At 43.2% G+C, this 19,989-nt stretch overlaps 1 protein-coding gene across 1 annotated transcript in view; it reads right to left on the bottom strand.

The window, feature by feature from the left end:
• LOC138296713 (opsin-5-like) overlaps nucleotides 1–19,989 on the bottom strand; it is a 248,515-nt gene that overhangs the window by 96,049 nt on the left and 132,477 nt on the right. The gene's annotated exons all lie outside the window — the stretch shown is intronic.

Genomic DNA, 19,989 nt, shown 5'->3' with positions numbered 1-19,989 from the left:
TGTTGATGTGCTAAATACAAATATTCACCTGAAATTCTAGTAAAGCTAAATTGTATTCATAATTGGCGTGTGGTCCTTCATTGAGAGTCCTTATTGACTTATACCGAACAGGTGTCAACCAGTCACCGGGATAAGACAGCATGAATGTGTAACTTGCAGTAGTTTTTTTTATTACAACCAACCACATACAGGGCCGGCTTTAGGGTAGTGCAACAGGTATAGCCGCACTGGGCGCTGACCTGGAGGGGGGCACTGACCTCGAGGGGGCAGGGAGAGCACTATTTTGAGCAATAACATACAATTTAAAAGTAACTGCTGCTGCAGAGTTCCTTGTGTGCACTGGTGTAACAAAGGCCCTTGCAGAGCCCCTGTGGTCCGGGGGGCCCGAGTTCCAGTGCCCCCCTCACCACAATACTCTGACCTAAGAGCTCTTGAGTGAGTCTGGAGGGGGCCTAGCCTTGTACTGTGAAGGGGGACCCCTTTAAGTTGAAAGCTGAACACTGCTTGTGTGTTCAGCTTTCAGGTAGGAAAAAAATGTCATGACAAGTCTTGCGATTAATGTTCCTGCTACAGTTTTTACTCTTTACAAAGTAGTGCAGAGGGTTAATATGCCTGCTGCAAAGAACAGATCTGTATTTTATTTGGATAGCTGAGTGGATTGGTAAAATCAGCATTTACCAGCACTTTAAAACAAATGAAATGTATGTGAGAGAGGGGCTAGGGAAAGGTGAGGGGCAGTTTTACTGGGTGATAGCGATGGAATCTGAGGAAGAGATCATTGGTGGGGAAAAAAAGATTGTCGCACCAGGCGGCACCTGTGCTAAACCCGCCCCTGGCCACATACACAGCCTATGAGCTAAAATACAAACCACAAGCATGTGCTCACAACAAAGATATCCAAACAGCACCTATCACACATGTAAACATCACTGATTCATATGAAAGAGCGGGTCGTAACTTCCCGTGTCCTACATGAGCACAATAATTAATTAATAGCTGTAGATTAGGGAGCAACCAGCAAGGCCAGGGGGAAGAATGCAATTTTACACACACCCCATGTGCTACTGCAGAGGGCAGTGGAGAGCTGTCATCTCAAAAAAGCTACAAACATAAAATAAGTTTGAACAGCAGTACTAACAGACGGTTTTTGTTCCAAAGCATAAAACAAAGAGAAGACATGACATCCAAAATTGGGTTAACATTGTCAAGGTATTTCTGAGTGTTAAATCCTTAGATCATTTAAGATCTATTGAAATTACATCAATAGCATTCCTGGGCAATGGGGAAATCAGCTAAGCGAACTTGCATTGGTCACAAGATTGTCACATGAGATGGCAGAGTTAGTCTTCTCTGAAAAGGGGGAATTTAAAGAATGCAGGATACAAATATGACATATCATATAAATGCTTATCCACATGTCTTAATTGACCATACCAATAAAGTTTCCAGTGCATCCTCTCACTCAAAGGCAGACCTAGAACCAACCTATTAATTACTGCTTTCTCTAGTGGGAAAATAGTAATTTCACAACTAGTCATCTCTTTCGCAACTGGTCCAAAATGATCTGCCACAGACAGAAGACTGGAGTTAGTTGCAAGGAGCAGTGGTCAAAGCTCAATCCAACTGAATGGCCGTATATGAGATGAGGGCAGTGCTTCCACCAAACTCACAGGTTAAAACTTTGCTCTTGGAACATGGGTGGCATGCTGAACTCTCAATCATCAATACCCTAAATCAGGTTCATAGAGTTTAGCAAAATAGCCATCAAACTAAGAAAAAAAGTTAAGCCAACGAGAGGTTTAGATACCTACACCAGCTCAGATGTTGCTGTCAACTAAACTTGCCTCCAAAGTAGGGAGTCGTGGCTATTAGTAGTCAAACTAGAGAGGCAGATGGAGGAGCCTTTATTCTTCCTGATAATCGTCAATACCTAGATTCATCCGACATTTTCAATAACCTTTATTAGTTCACCCATAGCGGAATTAAAACAAGGTCATGGTGGGTCACGTCTCATGCTAACTGGAGATTTTACATGGCCTTGTTAAGACATCTATGTGTTGATGATCAAGTGTTTGAGCAGGATCATCCTTGGAATATACCATCACAGGTTACTCCAATTTCCAGGCCGCATGAAAAAATTTGAGATGTTTTCTCTGGAGAGATAGCTCAGGCCGGTTTAAGAACTGTAAACAGCAGGACCACGGAGGATCAACCACCAGCCTGGACACATATTTCAACCACCTCAAATTCAATTATCAATTATACAGAAGTTAGTCTATTTCTATGGAGGCACATCAGGAGTTTTTAAATAATTATTTGACCTGAAAGTGATCACTTTCCTCAGTCAATTGAGTGAAACACTATGGGGCAGATTTACAAGCCCCTAGCATCGCTTTAACACCACCTTAGCATCATTTTAATGACACTAAGAGGCTGATTTAATAGCCCCTAACGCCTTCTTGTGCCAAATTAGGGTAATTTGTTTTACAATAATGTGGCCCAACGATGCCAAAATCGCCGCGTCAGATTTACAAATTGGTGCAATGCATACATTGCGCCACTCTGTAAACCTTTGCGCTAATTATTCCTGCACCAGGCATAATGTATGCAAAGGGGGGGCAAAAAAAATGGGGCAACCAAATCTAAGAGATTTCTTTGTGTCATTTTATTCGCCACTTTTAATGCCTGCTCAGAGCAGGCGTTAAAAAAGAGGCACACCATTGTTTTCAATGGGCCTCAATGTGCTTTACAGGATTAACATCAACATTTTTGATGCTAGTCATGCAAAGCTCCAAACTAGCATAAACAATGTTGTTGCTAGTTTCTCTTACTACCGCCTTAAAGCGCTGTATCTTACATACGACACACACATGGTGGAGTTAGGGGGGTGCTAAATGGCGTAAGGAAAGTGGCGCTGCACTGGGTGCTGTGTCACTTTCCTTAAACCAGGCCCTAAGGCGGCATTAAGGTGGTCGTTCCCATGTGCCATATTTACAAAGTGGTGCAATACATGCATTGTGCTACTTTGCAACCCCTTGGGCAACAGTATGCCTGCATCAGGCATAATGTATGCAAGGGGAGCGTTCCCACATTGGGGGCCTAGAAAAAGTGGTGCAGTGAAATTTACAACATTTCCTTGCGCTATTTTTCCGTCATTTTTAATGCCTGCTCAGGGCAGGTGTTAAAGTGATGCACCCATTATAATCTATGGGCCTCCTTGTGCTTTGCTGCATTAGTATCAACAGTCTTGAAGCTAGTGCAGCAAAGCGCCACAACAGTGTCAAAAATGTAGACGTTGGTGTAGGTAACGGCCACCATGGTGCACCATATTGTAAATACGGCACAACCATGGTGTCATTAAGAGGGCAGGTGGACGCAAGAAAATTGGTGCATCTGGACTGATGCCCCACTTTCTTGTAAATCTGCTCCTATATTCCCTAACACAGAGACTAATAGAGTCCTTTAAATACTGCACAGGGATACATTCTAGGTATGTCGTTGAAAAAGACAGTTAATTCAAGTAAAATTAAGGTAAACCAAGTATTAGGACAGTTGAGGAATAATCTGAACAGTGATCAATTAATAAGTAATTTAAGACTATCAAGAAGGCAACTTGAAAAACAATCTCTGTCAAGCAAAGAAACAGAACAAATAGAAATGATGAGATAAAATCGTTCAACTAAGCAAAGCAAAAAACTCAAATAAATACTGGAAAATATTTAATCAAATTGACAGGGGCTTATCCTTGTAACAGGGTCGATGCCCAAGGCTGTAACAAGACTGCCCCAAGGAGGGACAAACGTAAAGCATTTACCAATGTATGTATGTATGTATTTGTTTTTGTAGTGCACGTTCCTGTCATAGTATCAAAGCGCTTAGCAGCAACAAGTAGATTGTGAAAGAGAACTCGAGGAGAAGGAACGAGAAGCGACTAAAAAATAACAAGAATTAATGTGGAAAGAGCCAAGTTTTCAGCTGCTTCCTAAACGCCATAAAGTTATGTTCCTTCCTAATGGGCAAAGGGAGAGTGTTCCAGCATTTAGCAGCTGCTACTACATAAGCTTTGTCACCCCATCTAACCTTACGACTACAAGGGATAGAGAAAAGATGGAGTCCTGCTGACCTAAGCTGCCGACCCGGCACATACCATCATAAAGAGGAAAAAAGGTATCCATTCCCTACCGAGTGAAGAGCCTTATGCACTAAACAAAGAGTCTTAAAAGTAATGTGCTTCCCGACAGATAACCAATGTAACTGCTTCAGACTGCAGTTAGCAGAAGCTGAGTGGGGGAGATCTAATATCAGACAGGCTGAAGAATTCTGAATCAGCTGCAATTTGTCAAGCAAGTCTTTATGAATGTTTAGCATCAGGGCATTACAGTAAATCCAGTTTGGAGATCCAAAAGGCAAGGGACACAATAATTCTAAGCTCCTTCTTTAGGTAGGGAACAATTTTCTTCAGGGTTTTAAGAAAACAGGCTTTAATGGTGGAGTTTACATGGGACTTGAAGGACAAAGAATTGTCAAACTTGATCCCCAGATTTCTGGTAGAGGCTATGAGGACAGGCAGATCGCCACAAGATGGCAGCCACCAACGTGAGCTCCACAATTCCCTGCTAAGAGTCAAAGAGAAGAATCTCAATTTTTTTGCCATTCATTTGAGCCATTTATTGATCGCACTCATGCAGAAATAGAATCTACCTGCTGCTTCCTCCCAGTTCTTGTTAACAGGAATAATTATTGTCATGAGTATCATCCGCATAGGAGATGGCAAGAAAGTCAAATGACCAGATAAGTCTGGCTAATGGGGCAACATAAAGATTAAACAAAATAGAGCTGAGGGAAGAGCCCTGTGGGACTCCACAAGGTAATTGATATGGGGGAGCTCTGAAATCACCACAGCTCTCTATGGTAGATCTTTCGCCTAGGAAGGACTTTAAAATACTCAAAGCTTTTCCTCTGACACCTGCTTGTCGGAGACATTGTGCCATTAAGTGTGGCGAGATGGTATCAAAAGCAGCAAATAAATCCAATAGCACTAAAATCACTCCATCCCTATTATTGACTAGTCTGTGAATAGTATCCGAGGTGGTGATGAAGGCGGATGTAGTACTATGGGCTTTCCTAAAGCCGTGCTAGGAGGGATCCAGGCCGCCTAAGTCTTGTAAAAATTGTGCTAATTCTGTATTAAGATGTTTTTCAACAATGTTAGCCTGGAAAGGCAGCAAGGCAATAGGCTGAAGATTTTTTAGGTCGATCACCACTCCACCAGGTTTCTTTTTCAAAGAAACAACAATCGCTTCCTTCCATGATGGAGGAAATTCTCCGATATTTAGAGTCTCCTGATACACCGGCACAGGGGCCGACGCCACTAACCCTGGAGAAACCTGCAATATATGATGAGGGCAGGGATTAGTGGGAGAGCCTGACTTAATACTCCTCATAAGCTCTTTAAACCTCTCCATCTGCAGAGGCTGAAAGTTAGTAAGAATAGGAGTGTCGCTGCTTATTGAGCTATTTAAGGGCTCAGAGGGGTCTAGCACCCCCAAAAATTGAGCAACGCTAGCTTGAATTTGAATGATAGCAGAGGATGATAACAAAGAATTTTTGAAAGGCAAGTCCATGAACGAATTATAGTGATGGTCGTGCGGTGGGCGTGGTTAAAATCCCACAGATACATTACAACACGTCAGAGCGCTTTTGCGCTCAACCTAAAAAGAAACTTTTCTGTTCCTTCACCAGTGCCAGGACTCAGGAAGGCAAGGTCAGCGCATGGATTAAAATTGTGAATAAGACCCAAAATATTTGTCAGAAAAACATAACCACTATAAGCAAACCATGCACTGGCAAAGCCAACTGGTCTCGATTGCCAAATCCCGAGTGGCTTTTCAATAGTGCATGCATGCTGACATACAACATCCATACACTCAATGACATAGATCATAGATGTATATACATTTGCAGGTCGAGCAGAAATGCAAAAACCCATGTACACGTAGTGGGCCGCACAAACAGTGACATAAACAGACCCTCAGACATTCAGTGCTTTATGCACAACACTGGTTCATATGGTCCCAGCCTCCATTCCTATTAGCACCCGTGAGCTGGGGCATAGCTTGGGTGTAAGCATGGGGGGTGAGCGTCAGATTTTCTGATAGTTAGGCTGGCATATAATGTTTCCATGTTATATGACAAGCAGGATGCAAGAGTGGGGCATAAGAGGCAGTGGAAAAAGAAAGAAATGCGGATTGGTAGGGTACTAGGAAAAACGAAGAGGGAGAGAGAGTGTGCGAGTTTTTGTCTGAATGTATGTCAAAATTCCTAGTGAAATCTGGCAGACATCTCACCATACAAGACTTGAAGCATCCATGCCCAACTATTTAGCAGAAAATTGATTTATTAAGGGGTTGTAGCACCCCACTGAAGCTACACCCCTGCCAGTGAGCACTGACTACAAGATGTCCATGCACACATACCACAAAGAGAGTAAAAGGCAGAGAACATGGATGCAAATACTTGTGTGTTAACATATACGGGCAGGATTACAGATGAACAGACAAGGGGAGGCAAATAGACAGATGGATGGCGTGTGAAAGCTGTACCACATGTGCAATTAATATTTGCCTTCTCTGCTGATGAAATAAAACTCAAGGTGAAGTAGTTGATGGCCAACGCTTATTCAGTCCTTGACCACTCCTCGCAGGACAAAATATTCTAAAGAGTAAAGCAGAAAAAGGAACAAGCCTGTGAGTGAAAAATGGCCATGCTATTTGGTAGAGGACACCTTGACTAGACCTTTCACACTCACCAGACACCATGGGGCATATTTACTAATCTTTCACACAACGCAGGTCAGCCAGGCTAGCATGGTGAGCAAAAGAATTGATGGATTAAACACAGATCTGTGACTGGGGGTGAATGTTTGATTGGTTTCACCTTCCATCCATCATTTGTGTTTGTTTGCTTTAGTTGCCCTAAGTCCGCCGGATATGCCCAGATGTGAGACCCAGACTCACTATGTCATTGTATTCAAGCTAGCCTGGCTGATGAAGGGTGATACCTAGAAACCGGTCCCAGGATGCTTGTTTCCAGCCGTATGTAAATCAAGACTGATTTGCAAATAGCTGGGACTTAACTGGGGTGGTGTAGTGGGCAAAAGATTTATGGATTAAACCCAGATCTTTGCGACTGGGAGTGAATGTTTGCATTGCTCAGCATTCCATCCATCATCTGTCCTTTTTGCTTTGGATTTTAAGGGATTCAGCACCCAGCTCATGCAGACTGCCATTGCAGGCTGTGGGACAAAGTGTTCCCTAAAAGTGAAATAAGACATGGCACATAGTCTGTGTACCATGTCTCCTAAACACTGCATGTAATATTTGTAAGCCACCCCTACAGCAGGCCTTACAGCCATAAGGCATGGTGCATTATATTACATGTGAGGACATAACTGCACAAGCATCTATGCCCCTGCTATGTCTTTGTCGATTCTTGGACACAGTAAGTGACCAGAAAAGCCATTTTAAATATGTGACTCCCACTGCCCCAGGGCCCACCTGGCACCTAGACAAGTTGGGAAATTAGCTAGGCCGGAGGCGTGTCGCCCTTCCAGTCTGGACACACCCCTGGGGTGACCAGCCTGAAGTGGACATGGCTTAGGAAATTATGCCATCTTGTGTGTGGTGGAATTTAGGAACTCTGGACAGGGTGATGCCCACTCCCCACAGGAAGTGGTCATCAAGTGAGTGTAGTGACACCAAGGGTAAGTAGCTCATTGGCTACTACCGTTCACTCCACCTAATGCCCCTAAATTGAGTATTTAGGGCACCTCCTGATACCAAAAAGACAAATCTTCGCTGGACAAGAATTCTGCTGAACCTGAGAACAAAGGAGCACGACTGACTTGGTGCCAACCCAGTTAGCCTGCCTGCTCCACCTGACTCTCGAGAAGCAACTGACCTGTCCCGCTGCTACAGCCTCCAAGAAATTGGGAGAGCTGCCAGAGCTTCGCAAATTACCAAGAAGAACTCATTTGGAGTACGGGCGCTGCTCCCCTCCATCCGCAGGCACCCAAGAAAGAACTAAGAGGACCAAGAACACCAAAAACTTGACAGCGGATTTCAGCACTGCACACAAGCTGCGTAGCCTGTGTTGAAATGGGCCAACGGTATCAGCGTGGTCCCCATGCCCTCCAGAAACAAATCCCACTTTGAGTGTGCCCACTGTGGACTTCACAGTGGTGTCTACAACCTGTTTCTGCAGACCCAGCTGCAACAGCAATGACCAGGAGACAAAGGCCCAACTCTTCAGGACACCTCTGCACCTGTCCTTTCCAGATCAAGTAGAAGAGGACTAAGAGTGCCCCAATGTGTTCCAGCCTCTTGAGACCTGAGCCCATCTGTGGACTTGGTCGGACTGGACCCCCAGTCCATGCCTGCAGACTGTTTCTGCGGGCGCCCTCAAACTGCAAGGCACTCCAGCACCGGACCCAACACCAGAAGACACCACTGCACCCACGCTCTACAGCCAGAGGAGGAGTGGACCAATAGTATCCCCACATGCCCGAGGAAGTCAAGGGTTGAGCCCTACAGTGGGAACCCCTGGACTGATCTTCCAGTCCATCCCTGTAGCTACTTTGTGACCGGACCGTTCTCCATTAAAGTGAATTGGACACCCGAAGCCGTAACACACCTCTGCACGTGGACATCTCAGAGCCTCCTGAGGTGACCTGCTGGCGTGGCCTTGGACCTTGCTCCCTACTCACCTTAAGTCTCAGAGATCAGTTGCGTAAGTCACTGTAAAGTGTCCAAATGCAGTACATGTTTTACCCCCACAGGATAACATTACCCCACCCAAAAATTGCATTGTCAACTTTTAAAAACTCTAAAAATATATGTCTTGAAAAGTGCTCACCTGATTTCGGTAATCTTGGTATCAAATTTCATATAAAAGTATGTGTTATTTTTATAAATTGGTTTTGTATTTCTTTATTTAGTCTGTGTCTCACTTACTGTATGAATGTGTGCCTCACATGCTTAGCACTACCCTCTTCTATGCCTAATTGCTTGATCACATCACCGAAAAAGAAAGCATTTGGTATGATACCTCTGGGGTTTGTTTGGACTCTTTGAACAGTGTATCACATTTTGGTCCACTAAATGACGAGACAGTTCCCTACACTAGTCAGCAGTGGTAATGTGCACAGGGTCCTACAGCCAACAAAAACGAATTAAAAAAAATAGGAGGTGAATGCAAAAATGTTTGGGGAAAGACACCATTAGGTTGAAAAGTCTAACGAGACCTAAATGGAGCTCAGTGGATCTCAAAAAATGATCTGAAATCTGTATAGAAACCAGTTACAGCTCTATATCAATTTAACTATGTTCAAGCATGTAGTGTTACAGAGGCACTGTCTTCTCAAATGTTATATATCTGTCAGCAGAATTGCTCCAAAATCCAAAACAAGGATGCCTCTCCAGAGTGACGTGATGCTCATTGTCATTAATGCAATCCGAATCCATGACACCTCCAAACATCAACACAAAGTTCACATAATGGCAACCAGGAAGCAGATCTCAAAATGTCATTTTAATACTATTCTGCAAAAATGCAGAAGCTCATAGCAGTGCACACATTTCAGTTTTTGGCGGGATCTGTGTTCTCCAGGAAAGGACTGAATCCTGAACCTGACCATCCAAAAGTAGTTCAGACAGCATAGCTGAAGAGACCGTCTAGTGTATGTGTTCTTTTTTTAGAACTAGTCTCTTACTGCAGTAGATTCATCCCTAACCTAGCCACCCTCACTGAGCCTCTCAAACAAAACGCATGATGGGCATGGATCCCTTGGTAAAAATAAGTTTTCCATGTCCGCTGGAATCCCATCTAGTGACACAGTTTATTTTGAAAAACGCTGCTTCTAAATTTGTCGCATTTAAAATGCACCCCAGTGGCTGCTACAAATATCATAAATAAATACTAAACTGCATCCATGTAGCCCCTTTTAGACATGACGTTTGTGTCACAGCGTCCATTATGTTATCCATCTACAATGCTTATAAAGTATAGCACAGGTGTTTAAGCTCCTCACTGCAAAGGTTAAAGTCCTTCTGCCAGACTTGATCTATTGCTATATGCTAAGTTGTATTCTGTGCACTTCACTCTCTTGTGAGGCTACCTGCTGGGTCACCCGTAGATCTGTCATCTCACCAATACCTTTTAAAGTCTCCATTGAACACAAAAGGTTAGTGCCTTGTGTGTGCGGGTGGTGAGCAATAGCACTCTTTTTTGGGACCCTCTTCTTATTTTTTTCATCATTACATTTTCAACCAGTATGAGCGGGAGAAAAGGGAGCACAAAGGAAAAAGACAAATATAGGAAAAATGTGACATGGGGGAAAGCGGGCATCAATAAGAATTTGCATAAGGTAGTGCGGAAGGAAAGGTAGGGTGGAGGTAAGATGGGCAGGGCCTAAGTTTGAACGAAGAGCTGGTAGCCTTGGCATTTGACAATCTTCTCGTTCAACAGTGCTTGAGGTGGGCTCCTAAGAGAAATTTGACATTTATTTTTCATCTTTTTTACGAATTAAATACTGTTTGGGGGACCACTGTTTGACACTTATGAGCTGATTTCCAAATCAGCATGCATTATATGCAAAAGGTCAACATATTATTAATTTTAGCAAATGGTTTGTAACAAAACTTACATATTCGTGTTAGATACAAAAAAAATAGTAACCATAATATATCTCAATGAATATATTCATAATACAATTAAAATAAATTAGACACTGGTGTACAATTAAAATAAATTAGACACTGGCGGTTACCAGTGAGGAGTTTTAGGTAGGTCACAGCTTGCTTTGAAAACCTAGTTTTTGTTTTCCTAAAAACTTTGCCGACATTTGATGAATCTGCATGAAACTTAGAAAAAAAAGTTAATCTGATTTGCCGTGGCAAGTTTCATTCAGATCCATGATGGGGACGGGGACGACAAGAATAAAAACAGGTCAATGAAGTGACTTTCCCCGTTTTAACTATCATAGGAATCTGTATGCCCCTCTACAGAAATGATGTCTGAACAGAATAACACCAAACTTGCCATTAAAGTAGAACTTTCTTCAAAGCAGTACCATTGCTGGTTATTGGTCTAAATCAGTTTAGGAATATGAGAAATTAGTGTTACAAAAATGTGTTGGGTGGGCTTGGTTCACAAACCTGGATTTGCGGATGATCCATGGATCAAAATGTAAACAAGCCGTGGCAAGACCAACAGGCCTGGCTAGCATATTGTGGTCTGCATAAAACATTGAAATGCCTGCTGCTCTGAAAAGGCACAACAAAAAATGATATCTTTCTGTACAGATTTCATCTATGAGATAAACAATTTAATGTGTAATGGTTCAGTAATTTTCAGATGCAAAATAGTCCCTCATGCATTACAAAGCAAGCCCTCCATAGGGCACAGAATGATATACTAAACAGCAAGTAGCATAAGGTGGGAGAGAAATATTCCTCTTGTCTAAGCCAACTGCCACTCTACATATATTAAAAAATAATTGGATACAATAGGTCTTGCAAACAAGTGCATTGTCAATCCAGACCTAAAAATAAATTAATCTGATTGGACGAAGCACCTATTTCTCCCATTTTGGATGCATGGTCCCAAAGCTGGACCTGTGGTCACGTGGATCCTAGTTGGTTGGCAGCAATTCAGTAAAAATATGTTGCAGTCACCATTATGTGTTGGATGGCTCAGTCCCTGTGTCCTGGAAACAAACTGAAGGATGGAGAAGAAGAATGGATGAGCAGCACCAAGCCCCTTGCTCAAGTTGGAGTGAAAGGGGAAAGCGACTGCTCCTTAGGTCAAAACTGAAAAAATAAAAGTACATTTTGGCAACAAGGCTCTGAGCTCTGCAAATCCTGCCGCAGGGTCTGTAAATCACATTGCAAGGGGTTCCTCAACCCTTTTTGGGGCTCTGTCGGGTTTATAGACTCAGGACTGGATTCATGAGTCCCACAGAGGTCCACCAATGGCTCTTTAAATGTAGGTTTGTAAACCCCCTCCAAATAATGTATATGTTAGTCTTGGTGTGGTTCCCCTGTACTTTTTACTTCTGACCTCCTATTTTTGGACCCTGTGCTTTAATGCATTGGGGCTGGTTTTGATATTCTGGGCACTTTACCAATGCTAACCAGTGCTAAAGGGCAAGTACTCTCTGCCTAAACTGTATTGGTGATTGGTTATCCATTGGCACATTTGATTTACTAGTAAGTCCCTAGTAAAGTGCACTAGAGGTGCCCAGGGCCTGTAAATCAAATGCTACTAGTTGTCGGCCTGCAAATTTGGATGTGCTCCAGTAAAGAACACTTAAACCAATCATCTGCCTTTGCAGGGACCAATGCTTGTTGTAACCCCATAAGAATGTTTTACAGATACCAATGCTTGTTTACAAAGATCAATGCTTGATAGAACCAATGCTTGTTCAGGACACGTGTTGCTCAAGCCTCCAGCATCCCTATGGCTCAGACTGGGTGTGGCTCCCTATGACTCAGACTGGGTGTGGCTGGATGCAGCAGGTATTTAAACTACACCCGACCTGGCTGAATTGCTTGCTGTAAAGGTCACCGGCTGCAGAGAAGGAGTCTTATCTTCTCCATGTTTGATCTTCATGTTCAGTCCTGTATCCTGGATGCCTCTTCTGGGGAGTTGAAGAGATTGAGAGAACTGACTACTAAAAAGGCAGTAACACGCTGCACGCCCTTGAAAAGCATCTATTTGTGAAAGCTTGACACTTGCTGTCTTGATATTCGAAAGTCGGATGTTTCGAAGAAGGCACATCATTAGTGTTTAAGGTCACTTGGATTCTCGCCACTAGTTGCGTAATAACGCTTATTGTTGTTCCTTGCTACATATTGCAGAAAGGAAATTCTAGCATGCAATTATCATAAAAACAATGCATGTAAATATGTTTATTATCACTAAGTTTAATATGACATTTGCATAATTGGTGCTGGTGATACGGAACATTCTGTGAATGGCATGAACGTTTCATTGTTATGCTCAACTTAGCTGTGATGTAACAGTGATAAAACTGATTGCTTGTGTTATTGATATTAACCCAATGTTCCCAGAGCGCTGCAAACATTGCACTGTAATCTTTTGGTGTTAACCATGTTTCCAGAGTGATGCAAACTTTGCACCGTAATCTTTGATATTTCCCTATGTTTTCAATGTGATGAAAAGATACCAAATGTGTGTTCCTTGGAATTCTAAGTACAGTGCGTAAGTTAACTCATGAACGACTGCAAACCTAATTACCTGAGAATTTGTTATTATTTGTTACCTATTTAAATGTCTGTGGAGTAGAGTGAGTCAGCATCTTAGGAAATCTCAGCAAGGATATCAAACAAGATATCCACAGAACTTCAAGTACATTGAGGTAGGCATTAATTAAGGTGATGTGGGATCAATCTGGGGTCACAGTGGAAGTAGTCATAGATATTATAGGAGTTTCAAGGTTCTTATTTAATTACCGGTAATCCACATTGTTTCCCAAAATTCCTAGAGAGAGGAAGAGCCATCTAAAGCGGGAAAGGGGAGCCTAACAGGTACACCTAGCTTACCACATAGTAGTCAGAGACTAGTATATACATAGTTAAGAGTTATGAGCTGTTTGACTGATATGTGATTTGTCATAGGAAATTACATCTCTTCAAGGACCATCACCAGTCGTTCAGAGCCGGACCTTTGGCTCCAGTCTCTCTCTTTCATCCATCCCCTTTCCCCTGGGGCATTCCGATGGCGATCATTTGTATTTAAGTGGAAGGCACGTAACGTCTAGGAGGAATTGGGAATACGCAGTCTGGTCAACATTGTGTCTCCGTGGGACAAATAGGTTAGTGCTTGACACTAGTGGGCCTGCAGCACTGATTGTGCCACCCACATAAGTCGCCCTATAAACATGGCTCAGACATGCCACTGCAGTGTCTGTGTGTGCAGTTGTAAACTGCCAATTCGACCTGGCAAGTGCACCCACTTGCCAGCTTCAAACCTTCCCTTTTACTACATGTACGTCGCCACTAAGCTAGGCCCTAGGTAGCCCCAAGGACAGGGTGCAGTGCATTTAAAAGGTAGGACAAGTACTGATGTGTTCTACATGTCCTGATAGTGACATACTGCCAAATTCAGTTTTCACTATTACAAGGCCTATCTCTCTAATAGGTTAACATTGTGACTGCTTTTAAATATCTTTAAAGTGCAGTTTCCCATTGGGAGCAGATATAGATGTGGATTTTCAGGTCTCTGAACTCAAAATTTAAAAGTAGATCTTTTGGTAAAGTTGGTTTTTAGATTGTCTGTTGGAAAAAGCCACTTTTAGAAAATAGGCATTTTCTTGTTTAACCATTCTGTGCCTCTGCCTGCTTGTGTAATCCACGTCTGGGTCAGATTGACAGTTGAGCTGTTTGCAAATTACCGCTAGACAGTGACATAAAGGGAGCTGGGGAGTGTCCTGCATATCCTGATGAGTCTCCTGGACTAGAGTGGGAATGAAGGAGCTGACACCTGCACCTGGAAGGGCTGTGCCCCTCCTCACACAATGCAGTCTTCAATCCTCAGTGTGTGTCTGGGGCCAGGCCTGGGCAAGGCAGGATCTTGTTAACAATAGAGACTTTCCTTTGAGGTTTGCCTACTTCAAAGGCAGAAATGAATATAAGTAGTGGACCCAAACCCCCAGATTTTCAGATTACTTCTGGATCAGGAGGAACCTCTGCCAAGCAGAAGAGCTTGATGCTTGAGGAGGACCTGCCACTGTGCCTGTTGCTTTGCTGTGCTGGCTTGCTGCTCCTGCCTGAAGAGGGAAAGAATTGAAGTTTTCTGAAATTCTGCTTGGGAAGTTTCTCCAAGAACTTGGACTGAGCTTGCCCCTTGTTCTGAAGTCTCAGGGACATCCAGACGTCATCTGCCAATGCATGGGCTCTTCTGCTGGGAGTCCAGACTTGCTAAGTGGTGCCAAATCCAGTCCCTGGGCCCTTAGAAGTGGAAGCTGGTAACCTGCAGGAGAAATTCCAGGCACAGCTGTGTGCGCATCAGAAAAATCGATGCACGGCCCATCCGTGGCTGAAAATTTGAAGCAGTGCCTGCCTCGCTGCTGGAGAAAGTTGCAGCACCTGTTCTCACCGCAGACTCTTCGCACAGCGCGTCAGAAGTTTCCTTGCATGGATCATGGGCATCAAGGTCTTCAACATCCCCGTGTGACCCGGGGCTGTGCACCCTGAATCGATGCAAAGACTCCCTTGCAAAAAAATAATTGACACTTGGCCTAAGGTGCGAGTAAAGAATCGACGCATGGCCTCACTTGTGAGTAAGGAATCAATGCAACACTTGCTTTTCTGATGCACCGCCCGTGCGGCTTTAATTTTTGATGCATACCTGGTACCTTGTGCTAAAACAATGCATCCATTATTTTCTATGGATTTAGACTCTTTTTATTTTAAAAATTCATATCTGTGCTTGTGTATGTTGGATTTTTGTCATTTTGGTCTTGTTTAATTTAGATAAATATTGACTTTTTTAAACTGGTGTGAAGTCCTTTTGTGGTGTTTTCACTGTGTTACTGTGTGTGTTTTGTACAAATAGTTTACACATTGCCTCTGAGATAAGCCTGACTGCTTGTGCCAAGCTACCAAGGGGGAGAGTAGGGGTTATCTGAGCTGTGTTTCTCCCGCACCCTGACTAGAGTGAGTCCCTGCTTGCACAGAGGGCAAACTGACTGCCTACCAGAGACCCCATTTCTAACAATATAAACAATGATGATTAAGGAAACTAAAATAAAAGCGGTCAGCCTCTGCTCATCTGCCTGGAGGCTGTACCCAAAAGGAGTTGCCTCCGCTTGCGGGTTGAATGCAAGGTGTCATCAGACGTCCTGCAGGAGACCCCTGGTATACTGCAGGGCAGGCAAGGATGGATGTAGCATAAAATAAAAAATAAAAAATAAATGTACTAAAAAACTACAGTTAAAGTGAAGTGATGTTCCGAAGTAGTTAGCAAACATGTGTTTTTTAAAAAAAAACCTTTGACATTTACTTAAAACCCACAGTTATGTAGAGTTATGGTTAGAAAACAAAACTTGAAAACCACTGCCAGATATGTTTAGCTTACTTTTGTAATCCATAATTTGTGCAACAGCACTGCAAATCATAATTCACACATCAAATGAAAGTCCTCTTATTGATAGTGTTAATGGTAATGTGGTATATAATTGACATATAGAAATATTTATGACATTTGTAATTGCATTCATCATATGATGGGTGAGGTAATAAGCACTGCCGTAGTTGTGCAAGTTATGGTTTGCATGGCTGTTGTGAAAAGTAGGGGTTATGCAGTTAACCACAATTTCAGTGGGTTTTAAGTTATGTTTTGCAATGAAAAGACAGTCTGGGGGAGAGAACAAGAAGATTGGAAGGGAGTGGAGGGACTGGGACAGCGAGAGGAGAGGCTGATGAAAATGTAGGAAACATAGAAGGAGAGCACATAAGCTAGGGAAGAGCATGCATACCGTAAAGTGTAGCGACTGGTAGGGAGAGTAGATGGACTGAGGTAGTGGACCTCCAGAAGCAAAGAGGATGGGGAAAGAGTGAGCAAGCAGAAGCGGGAAGGAAAGCTGGGGGAGGACTAAGAGTAAAAGCAGGCAAAATGAAAGAGAGAGGGGAACAGAAAGACTGTTTGGGAGAAAGGACATTCTTAGGTGAATGGAGCTAGAATAAGGAAGAGTGGAAAGAACTGTTGGGAGAGTGGACAGACAGTGGAGGGCGTAGAGACTGAGGAGAGTGGTGAGACTGTGACTGAGGACTGGAGGGACTGGCAGGGGCATTGCTTGGTCAGTATGATTGAAGGGGGGTGTTCCCTTCAGACTTCCCGACAGTCATGCTGGCACATGATGTTAAAATGCATTATATGACAAGCTATCTTAGGAGGCAGTGGAAAGGGAGAGGAATGTTGATTGGTAGTTGTACTAAGTGAGAGAAAGCGCATTATTTTGAAAAATAACCAACATTTTTTAAGTCTTTCTGAACAGTGAGCACGAGAGAATGTGTGTTCATTTTCGTCTGTGTGTGTAAAAGTTCCTGGAGAAATCAGGCAGACACCTCACTATACCCAACTGAAAGCACATTCACCTAACTGTTTATCACAAAATACATTTATTAGGGGGGTGTGACACTGTCTAAAGCTGCGCCCCTGGGGACTGGCTGGGAGGGGAACCGAATGAGGAATAAAAGGGCTGTTCGGGGGAAAGGGCATTCTCGGGGGAATGGAGCTAGAGTAGGGGAGAGTAGAAAGACCTGCTGGGAGAGATGACAGACTGGTGGAGGGTGGTCCAACTGGACAAGACAGCAGGAGACTAGGGGGAGACTTGGAAAGCTGAGGAAGGAGAGGGCAGGCTGGGGCCAGAGCAGACAGACTAGAAGTGAAATCAGATAGATTGTGAGGGAGAGTGGAGAGATGGAGAAACTGGCGAGACTGATGACGCAGAAATGAAGGTTTTACATTTATTAGCGCTTAAACGTAGTACTGCAATAATCAAGTGTGACTTTAACCGAACTAATAAAGATTGTACGGGGACAAATGTGCCCTCAGAGTAGTTTGCCAACATTTATAAGCGTGCATTATATAACGTGATGTATTAGAATTGTACGAATCTGACATAATTGTAAACGTGTGCTATGATTTGCTTGTTTGAAATGTTTTAGCTTAGCATAACTTTAGTGGAGGCTTTGGCCTAGTTGCCTGTCTCACGGTTTAGATGCTCGTATTTTTCCAACGTGCTAATAAAAGTGTATTCTTGCTTGAAGCTGTACTTTTCCAGTGGGATCGTTCACATGCTTATCTTTAAGGTTTCGTGCCAGCCTGGCATCTTCTTCTTTGCTCCAAGGTCAATCTGCAGGTGCAGACAATGGACGCTCTGAAAGTGAGTTAATTGGTAAAATATGTTGCAACTTACGTTCCCGACTCCAAGGATAATGTATGCTTAGTGAACTGTAGTTTTTGATTGGACAATTTGAAGCCAACCTATGAACCCTCCAATGGAAGACCCTACTGGATTTGAACTGTTGTCTATTTAAACCAGGTGCACGAGAGGAAAGCAGCTATTATTGGACATCGCCCATACCCGCCATTTTGCAGGACATTGCAGCCATTATGGCCCACTTTGCTGCAACGCCATTTTGAAAGAGACTTTGATGCTTTCTCTAATTGAGAGAAAGAGACTTTAATTAATTCTCGCCCTAGAGACTTTAACTTTGATTCGTCCCTTTGCATGAAGTAATAGTTTTGTCCCTTTGCCGCTGAGAGGCAATTGCCCCGTCCACCCTGCCCCTTTTGCCCCGTCCCATGCTGATCGAATCCGGTACCTGTGAGACGAAGACTTCCTTGAATGCTGATTGAATTGGGTAAATATGAAAGGAAATTGTACAATTGCATTGTGTTCTTTTTAGGTAACCAACTGCTGATTTTTGCTAAGAGCCTTAGTTAGGAGTTTTCCAAATTAATGTTGCTAAATTGTTTTTGCATGAAGTCCCACATGCCGATGCTAATTTGAGGTTAGATGAGGATTCATCTGTCGCATGATGCAATTTGAGACCTTGTTATGCTGACCAATGTATGCAATTAGCTCATTACAGATTATAGTTTTAGTGGTTTGTATTGCTATTATCGAATGCATTATTATTCAAATGCTGCATAGATTGCATCTGTTTCGCCGTTATGGACAGCTATTAATGTTCATCTACATATATCATTTGGTGTTGAGACATGTTTATATTGTGCTAGCTTTGTTAATATAGGGAAATAAATTCACTAACTTTGAATAAACTGGTGTGGTTATTCATGACCGAAAGGTCATGGTTTCGTCGAAATGTATTCTGGATTAATTGTGAAGTGCTATGTTGATCAAGGCATTGCTTATGTTCGTTATTGATTATTGATTTGATTAAATTGATTACTCTCGGGTGAGGAGAGCCCCACTAGGTCAAAAGATTCATCGACCCAAGAGCGTTCAGATACAGGTAATTTATTAGGTCGTAACGCTCTATCAGTAGATGGTAGCAGAGGATGGTTTCGCCCTTTGGGACCCCTCACTCTTAAAGTATATGGTGTTGAATTAACGGTTTCGCCCTTTGGGACCCCATTCGAGAGGTACATGGTGTTGAATTAACGGTTACGCTCTTTGGGACCCCACTCGAGAAGTTGAATTAGATTTTTCTTGGGTAAAACAGATTGAGAAAATGATGATGGGCTAAGTCCCCCGCGACTTTCCCGGGATCTTGGAGCTTGGGAATGGAGAGAATGGAGGTGTGGAATCGGCGTTGGCGGTACTAGTGATGGTATGAGTGAAGTTAGAATTTTGCGCTTGCACAGCTTATTGCCGCAGATTGTGTGAAAAGGTTGCGAGGATTTTAGAGAATAGCGGAGGTGCGACTCCGGGTGTAGGAGTAGAGAAGTCGTCGAACTTCATAGAAAATAACGGAGGTGCGACTCCGAGTGTGAGAGTAGGGAAGTCGTCGAACTTCATGTGCCTGTGGCGCTTTGTGCAGAAAAAGGTCCACGTGGTTGTTGTTGTTGAGACGGGCCCTGCGAGGTCAAGAGACTCCGGAGTATGTTGAAAAGTGTATGAGACACTTGTTTTATGTTGTGGTCTGGGCGGTTTAATAGGTTGATCGGGCGTGGTCAACGAGTCGGTACGTGTGTTAAGGGAGTGAAAGAAACTTCGACTTCGGGCCTTGACAAATTCTAAGTGCACTAGAATAGATCATTGACAAGTTGAGAGTAGGTCTGCGGGTCAGATTTGCTTGCGAAAGTCGGGACCGAGAAAGATGGAATAACTGCTGAGGCTAGTGAAAAATCCCTAAGGTCCTGAAGCGATTGTGTTACCCTTCCTGTAGTAAACTGACAGATCTGTTTTATTATTATTTTGGTTGCTCGCGATACATG

The sequence above is a fragment of the Pleurodeles waltl genome, chromosome 5 (genome assembly GCF_031143425.1).
Source record: "Pleurodeles waltl isolate 20211129_DDA chromosome 5, aPleWal1.hap1.20221129, whole genome shotgun sequence".
Taxonomy (NCBI): Eukaryota; Metazoa; Chordata; class Amphibia; order Caudata; family Salamandridae; genus Pleurodeles; species Pleurodeles waltl.
Note: the sequence above shows the minus strand (reverse complement) of the source record. Positions and strands in the feature narration are given on the sequence as shown.